Source organism: Theropithecus gelada, chromosome 7b, assembly GCF_003255815.1.
Source record: "Theropithecus gelada isolate Dixy chromosome 7b, Tgel_1.0, whole genome shotgun sequence".
Lineage (NCBI taxonomy): Eukaryota > Metazoa > Chordata > Mammalia > Primates > Cercopithecidae > Theropithecus > Theropithecus gelada.
The window spans coordinates 83,293,414-83,300,454 of NC_037675.1; the positions used below are offsets into that span (position 1 = coordinate 83,293,414).

General features: G+C 37.8%; 1 pseudogene across 1 annotated transcript; it reads left to right on the plus strand.

Annotated features, from left to right (window-relative positions):
* The first annotated feature begins 3,732 nt into the window (after positions 1–3,732).
* LOC112628697 lies at positions 3,733–5,390 on the plus strand (annotated as a pseudogene). Its single transcript, XR_003120466.1, has one exon. The product of XR_003120466.1 is annotated as a eukaryotic translation initiation factor 3 subunit L pseudogene (transcript).
* The last annotated feature ends 1,651 nt before the right edge of the window (positions 5,391–7,041 follow it).

Sequence of the window (7,041 nt, forward strand, 5' to 3'; positions counted from 1 at the left end):
CTCAGGTAATGTGATTCTTCCAGTTTTGATCTTTTTGCTCAGGACAGCTTTGGCTATTCTGGGTCTTTGTGGTTCCATATAAAATTTAGGATTTATTTTTTGTTTCTGTGATGAATGTCATTGTTATTTTGATAGGAATTTCATTGAATCTATACATTGTTTTGCATAGTATGGATATTTTAACAATATCAATCCATTCAATGCATAAAAATGTAGTATCTTTCCATTTTTTTGTGTCCCTTTCAACTTCTTTCATCGGTGTTTAATGGTTTTTATTATAGAGATCTTTCACTTCTTTTGTTAATTCCTAGGTATTTTATTTTATTTTATTTTATTTTATTTTATTTTATTGTGTTTGTAGCTATTGTAAATGGGGTTATTTCCTGATTTGTTTTTCAGATTGTTCACTTTTGGCATATAGAAATGTTAGTGGTGGCCAGGTGTGGTGGCTCATGCCTGTAATCCAAGCACTTTGGGAGGATGAGGCAGGTGGATACCTGAGGTCAGGTGTTTGAGACCAGCCTGGCTAACATGACAAAACCCCATCTCTGTTAAAAATACAAAATTTAGCTGGGCATGTTGACTCATGACTGTAATCTCAGCTACTTGGGAGGCTGAGGCAGGAGAATTTCTTGAACCCAGGTGGCAGAAGTTGCAGTGAGGCAAGATTGTGCCACTGCACTCCAGGCTGGGCAACAAAGTGAGATTCCATCTCGCCCCCAAAAATCTTACTGACTTTTCTGTTGATGTTGTATCTTGCAGCTTTACTGAACTTGTTTGTCAGTTCTAATAGTTTTTTTGGCGGAATCTTTAGGTTTTTCCAAATACAAGACCATGTCATCTGTGAATAAGGATAATTTGAGTTCTTCCTTTCTAATCTGGATGTCCTTTGTTTCTTTCTCTTGTCTGATTGCTCTAGGTAGGAATTCCAGTACTATGTTGAATAACAGAGGTGAAAGTGGGCATCCTTGGGGTATTACATATCATAGAGGAAAGCCTTTTAGTTTTTTTCTCTTCAGGATGATACTAGCTGTGGGTCTGTCATATATGGCTTCCATCATGTTGTGGTATGTTCCTTAGGTACCCAGATTTTTTAGGATTTTTAAAAATTATGAAGTTATGTTGAATTTTATCAAATGGTTTTTCATATCAATTGAAGTGACAATATGGCTTTTGCTTTTCATTCTTTTAATATAATGTAACCTATTTATTGAATTGTGCATGTCAAACTACTCTTGTACCCTGGGATAAATCCCACTTGGTCATGATGAATAATCTTTTTAATGTATTCTTGAATTCAGTTTGCTAGTGTTTTGCTGAGGATTTTTGCCTCAAAGTTCATCGTGGGTATTGGTCTGTACTTTTCTTATTTTGATGCATCTCTGTCTGGTTTTGGTATCAGGCTTCGTAGAATGAATTTGGAAGTCTTCCCTCCTCCTCTATTTTTCAGAATAGTTTGAGTAGGATTGGTATTAGTTCTTTTTTAAATGTTTGGTAGAATTCATCAGTGCAGCCATCAACTCCTGGGCTTTTTCTTGCTGGGAGACGTTTTATTATGGCTTTGATACTGTTACTTGTTATTGGTTTATTCACATTTTAGATTTCCTCATGGTTCAATTTGCTAGGTTTATGTATCTAGGAATTTATCCATTTTTTCTAAGTTTTCCAGTGTATTGGCATATAATTGTTCATGGGTCTCTAATGATCCTTTGAATTTTTGCAGTATCAGTTGTAATATCTACCTTTTAGCCTCTGATTTTATTTATTTGGGTCTTCTCTCTTTGTTTCTTAGCCTGGTCCATTTGGTCTATGGTGCAGATTAAGTCCTGTTTTTTTTTGTTGATTTTCTGTCTGGATAATCTATCTAATGCTGAAAGTGGGGTGTTAGTCTCCAGCTATTATCATATTTGAAAATATGTCTTTCTTTAGCTCTCATAATATTTGCTTTATATACCTGGCTTCTCCAGTGTTGGGTGAATATGTATTTGCAATTGTTGTATCTTCTTGCTGGATTGATCCAGTTATCATTATATAATGACCTTCTTTGTCTCTTACAGTTTTTGTCCTATGATATATTTTGTCTGTTATAAGTATAGCTACTCTTGTCTTTTTTGGCTTCTGTTGGCATGGAATGTATTTTTCTATCCCTTTATTTTTGGTCTATATGTGTCTTTACATGTAAAGTGTGTTTCTTGTAGGCAACAGATCATTGGGTCTTATTTTTTTAATCCATTCAGCCACTCTATTTTTTAAATCTATACAGCCTTTCAAATGGAGAATTTAGTCCATTTACCTTCAATGTTATTTTTGATAAGTAAGGACTTAATCCTGCTATTTTGTTATTTGTTTTTTGGTAGTTTTGTGGTCTTATCTTCCTTCTTTATTTCCTTCCTGTCTTCCTGTTAGTAAACATGATTTTCTGTGGCAGTATATTTTAATTTCTTGCTTTTTATTTTTTGTGTATTCATTGATTTTTTTATTTGAAGTTTTCATGATACTTGTAAATACTATCTTATAACCCATTATTTTAAAGTGATAATGACAACTTAACACAAATTTTATAAACAAACAAACAAGCAAAGAGAGAACTAATAAAACTCTATACTTGTCATTTTTTACATAAATTGAAAAAAATCCTAAAATTTCTATGGAAAAAAAGAGCCAGAATATACAATGCAATCCCGAGCAAAATGAACAAAGCTGGATGCATCACGCTGCAGATTTCAAAATATATTATAAGGCTATAGTAAACAAAACAGCATGGTATTGTTATAGTAATAGACACATAGACCAATGGGACAAAATAGAGAAACTAGAAATAAAGCCACATATTTACAACCATTTTGTTTTTAACAAAGGCCCCAAGAAAATACACTGGGGAAAGAACATCATCTTCAATAAACAGTGCTGGGAAAATTGTATAGCCATATGCATGAGAATGAAACTGAATCCTTTCTCTCATCATATACAAAAATCAACAAAGATGGATCGAAGGTTTAAACATAAGGCCTGAAACTATAAAACTACTAGAAGAAACAGTGAAAAATACTTTAGAACATTGGTCTAGACAAAGATCTTAAAAGCACAGACAACTAAAAGAAAAATGGACAAATGGGACTATATTAAACTATAAAACTTCTGCAAAGCAAAGGAAACAATTGAGTGAAAAGACAAACTGCTGAATGAGAGAAAATATTTGAAAACTATTTATCTGACAAGAGACTAATATGCAGAATATATAAGGAACTCAAGCAACTCAATAATAATAATAAAAACAGCCAGGCTGGGCGTGGTGGCTCATGCCTGTAATCCCAGCACTTTGGGAGGCCAAGGTGGGTGGATCATGAGGTCAGGAGTTCAAGACCAGTCTGGCCAAGATGGTGAAACCCCGTCTCTACTAAAAACTACAAAAATTAGCCGGGCACACTGGCAGGTGCTAATATTCCCAGCTATTTGGGAGGCTGAGGCAGGAGAATCGCTTGAACCTGGGCGGCAGAGGTTGCAGTGAGCTGAGATTGTGCCACTGCACTACAGCCTGGGTGACAGAGTGAGACTCCATCTCAAACAACAACAACAACAAATAATAATAATAATAATATTAATAATAATTTCATTAAAAAGTGGGCAAAGGACATGAATAGACTATTCTCGAAAGTAGACATTGAAATGGCCAACAGGTATATAAAAAATGCTCAATATGACTTTCTGGCAGTGTTTGTGAGCCTGGCAGCCATGTCTTATCTCACCGATGATTAGGAGTCTGAGGAGGCTTATGACTCCTATACTTATCTGGGCGACTATGGAGATCCAAAAGCAGGACCTTGCTTATGAACATCAGTATGAATAGCAAACCTATCAGGTGATGCCTGAAGTGATCAAAAACTCCATCCAGTATTTTCACAAAACTGTCTCGGGTTTGACTGACCAGAAAGTGTATGAGCTACAGGCCAGTTGTGTCTCCAGTGATGTCATTGACCAGGTGTATAGGATCCAGGACATCTATGATAACAGCTGGACCAAGCTGACTGAAAGATTCTTCAAAAATACACCTTGGCCAGAGGCTGCAGTCATTGCTCCACAGTTTGGCAACAATGCTGTCTTCTTGGTTTTATACAAAATATTATATACTACAGGTACATATACACCAAAGTCAGTGGGGGACCTTCCTTGGAACAGAGATTTGAATCCTATTACAACAATTCCAGTCTCTTCAACTGTATTCTTAATGTTGATGGTCCTCTTCCCCTTGAACTACCCAACCAGGGGCTCTAGGATATCATTGATGAGTTCATCTACCAGTTTCAGTCATTCAGTCAGTACTGCTGTAAGACTGCCAAGAAGTCAGAGGAGGAGATTGACTTCGTTTGTTCCAATCCCAAAATCTGGAATGTTCACAGTGTCCTCAATGTCCTTCATTGCCTGGTAGACAAATCCAACATCAACTGACAGTTGGAGGTATACACAAGCAGAGGTGACCCTGAGAGTGTGGCTGGGGGGATGCTTGGTTACTTCAGCCTGGTGGGGCTTCTCCGCCTGCACTCCTGTTAGGAGATTACTACCAGGCCATCAAGGTGCTAGAGAACATCGAGCTGAACCAGAAGGTCATGTATTCCTGTGTGTTAGAGTGCCAGGTCACCACATACTATTATGTTGGGTTTGCATATTTGATGATGCATTGCTACCAGGATGCCATCCAGGTCTTTGCCAATATCCTCCTCTACATCCAGAGGACCATGAGCATGTTCCAGAGGACCACAAGTAAGTATGAGATGATTAACAAGCAGAATGATCAGATGCATGCACTGCTGGCCATTGCCCTTATGATGTACCCCATGCATATCGATGAGGGCATTCACCTCCAGCTGCAGGAGAAATATGGGGACAAGTTGCTGCGCATGCAGAAAGGTGACCCACAAGTCTATGAAGAACTTTTCAGTTACTCCTGCCCCAAGTTCCTGTCCCCTGTAGTGCCCAACTATGATAATGTGCACCCCAACTACCACAAAGAGCCCTTCCTGCAGCAGCTGAAGGTGTTTTCCAGTGAAGTACAGCAGCAGGCCCAGCTTTCAACCATCTACAACTTCCTCAATCTCTACACCACCATGCCTGTGGCCAAGCTTGCTGGCTTCCTGGACCTTACAGAGCAGGAGTTCCGGATCCAGCTTTTGGTTTTCAAACACAAGATGCAGAACCTGGTGTGGACTAGCAGCATCTCAGCCCTGGATGGTGAATTTTAGTTGGCCTCAGCGGTTGACTTCTACATCGTTAAGAACATGATCCATATCATAGACACCAAGGTCGCCAAGCACTATGGGGATATCTTCATCCATCAGATCCACAAATTTGGGGAGTTTAATGAAATCCTGAAGTAGATGGGACAGAGACCCTGACGACATTCACACATGTTATTCAGGAACCTGTTTATATATATATATATATATATATATATATATATATATATATATAATTTTTTTTTGAGACAGAGTCTCGCTTTGTTGCCCAGGCTGGAGTGCAGTGGTGCGATCTTGGCTCACTGCAAGCTCTGCCTTCCAGGTTCACACCATTCTCCTGCCTCAGCCTCCTGGGTAGCTGGGACTACAGGTGCCCACCACCACGCTCAGCTAATTTTTTTTTTTTTTGTATTTTTAGTAGAGAGGGGGTTTCACTGTATTAGCTAAGATGGTCCCCATCTCCTGACCTCGTGGTCCGCCCACCTCGGCCTCCCAAAGTGCTGGGATTACAGGCGTGAGCCACCACGCTCGACCTGTTTTGTTATATTATAGGCAGGAAGTGTTTTTGCTACCGTGAAAGCTTTACGTAGATCAGCCATCAGCCTGTCAACTAAGTTGACAAATTAAGGACCGAAGTGTTTCAAGTGGATCTTAGTAAAAGATCTTTGGAGCCAGAAAAAAAAAAAAAAAAAAGGTCAACATCACTAATCATCAGGGAAATGCAAATCAAAACCACGAGGTATCATCTTACCTTAGTTAGAATGAGTATTACTAAAAAGACAAAAAATAACAAATGCTGGCATAATGTGGAGCAAAGGGATTCTTATACACTATCGTTGGGAAAGTAAATTAGTACAATCACTATGGAAAACAGTATGGAGATTTCCCTAAAAACTAAAAATAAAAGTACCATACCATCCAATAATACCATGGTTGGGGATCCATCTAAAGGTAAAGAAATTAGTATATAAAAGGCATACCTGTACTTACATTATTATTGCAGCACTATTCACAATAGCAAAGATCTGTAATCAACCTAAGTGTACATCAGTAGATTAAAAGATAAAGAGAATGTGGTATACATATACAATGAAATACTATTCAGCCATTAAAAAGAATAAAATGATGTCCTTTGCAGCAGCAGCTGATGGAACTGGAGGTCATAATATTAAGTAAAATTACCCAGGCCCAGGGAGACAAATAGCACATGTTCTCACTCATATGTGGAAGCTAAAAACGTTGATGTCATTAAAGATAGAGAATGTAATGATAGATGTTAGAGGCTAAGAAGGGTGGTTGGTGGAAGGGGAATGAAGAGGGGTAGTTGATGGGTACAAATATACAATTAGATGAAAGGTATAAGTTCTCCCATTTGGTAGCAGAGGAGAGTGACTATAGTTAGCAAGAATGTATTGTATACTTCAAAGTAGCTAGAAGAGAGGACTTGAATTGTTCCCAACACATAGAAGTGATAGATACTACAAAGTGATGACCACCTCAACTACTCTGATTTGATCATTACACATTCTATGCCTGTAACAAAATATCACATATATCTCATAATTATGTAAAATATTATGTATCAATAAAAAAGAAATTAAAAGAAAAGGGAAACAAATAGAATAAAACACTTAAAAATTGAATTAAAAAGGAACCTGAATGTATTAGTTTCCTAGGGCTGTCGTAAAAAGTACCACAAACTTGGTAGCTTAAAACAACAGAAATTCATTACTTCATAGTTCTGGAGGCCAGAAGTCCAACATCAAGATGTTTATAGGGACATGCTCCCTCTGAAACCGGTAGGGTAGAA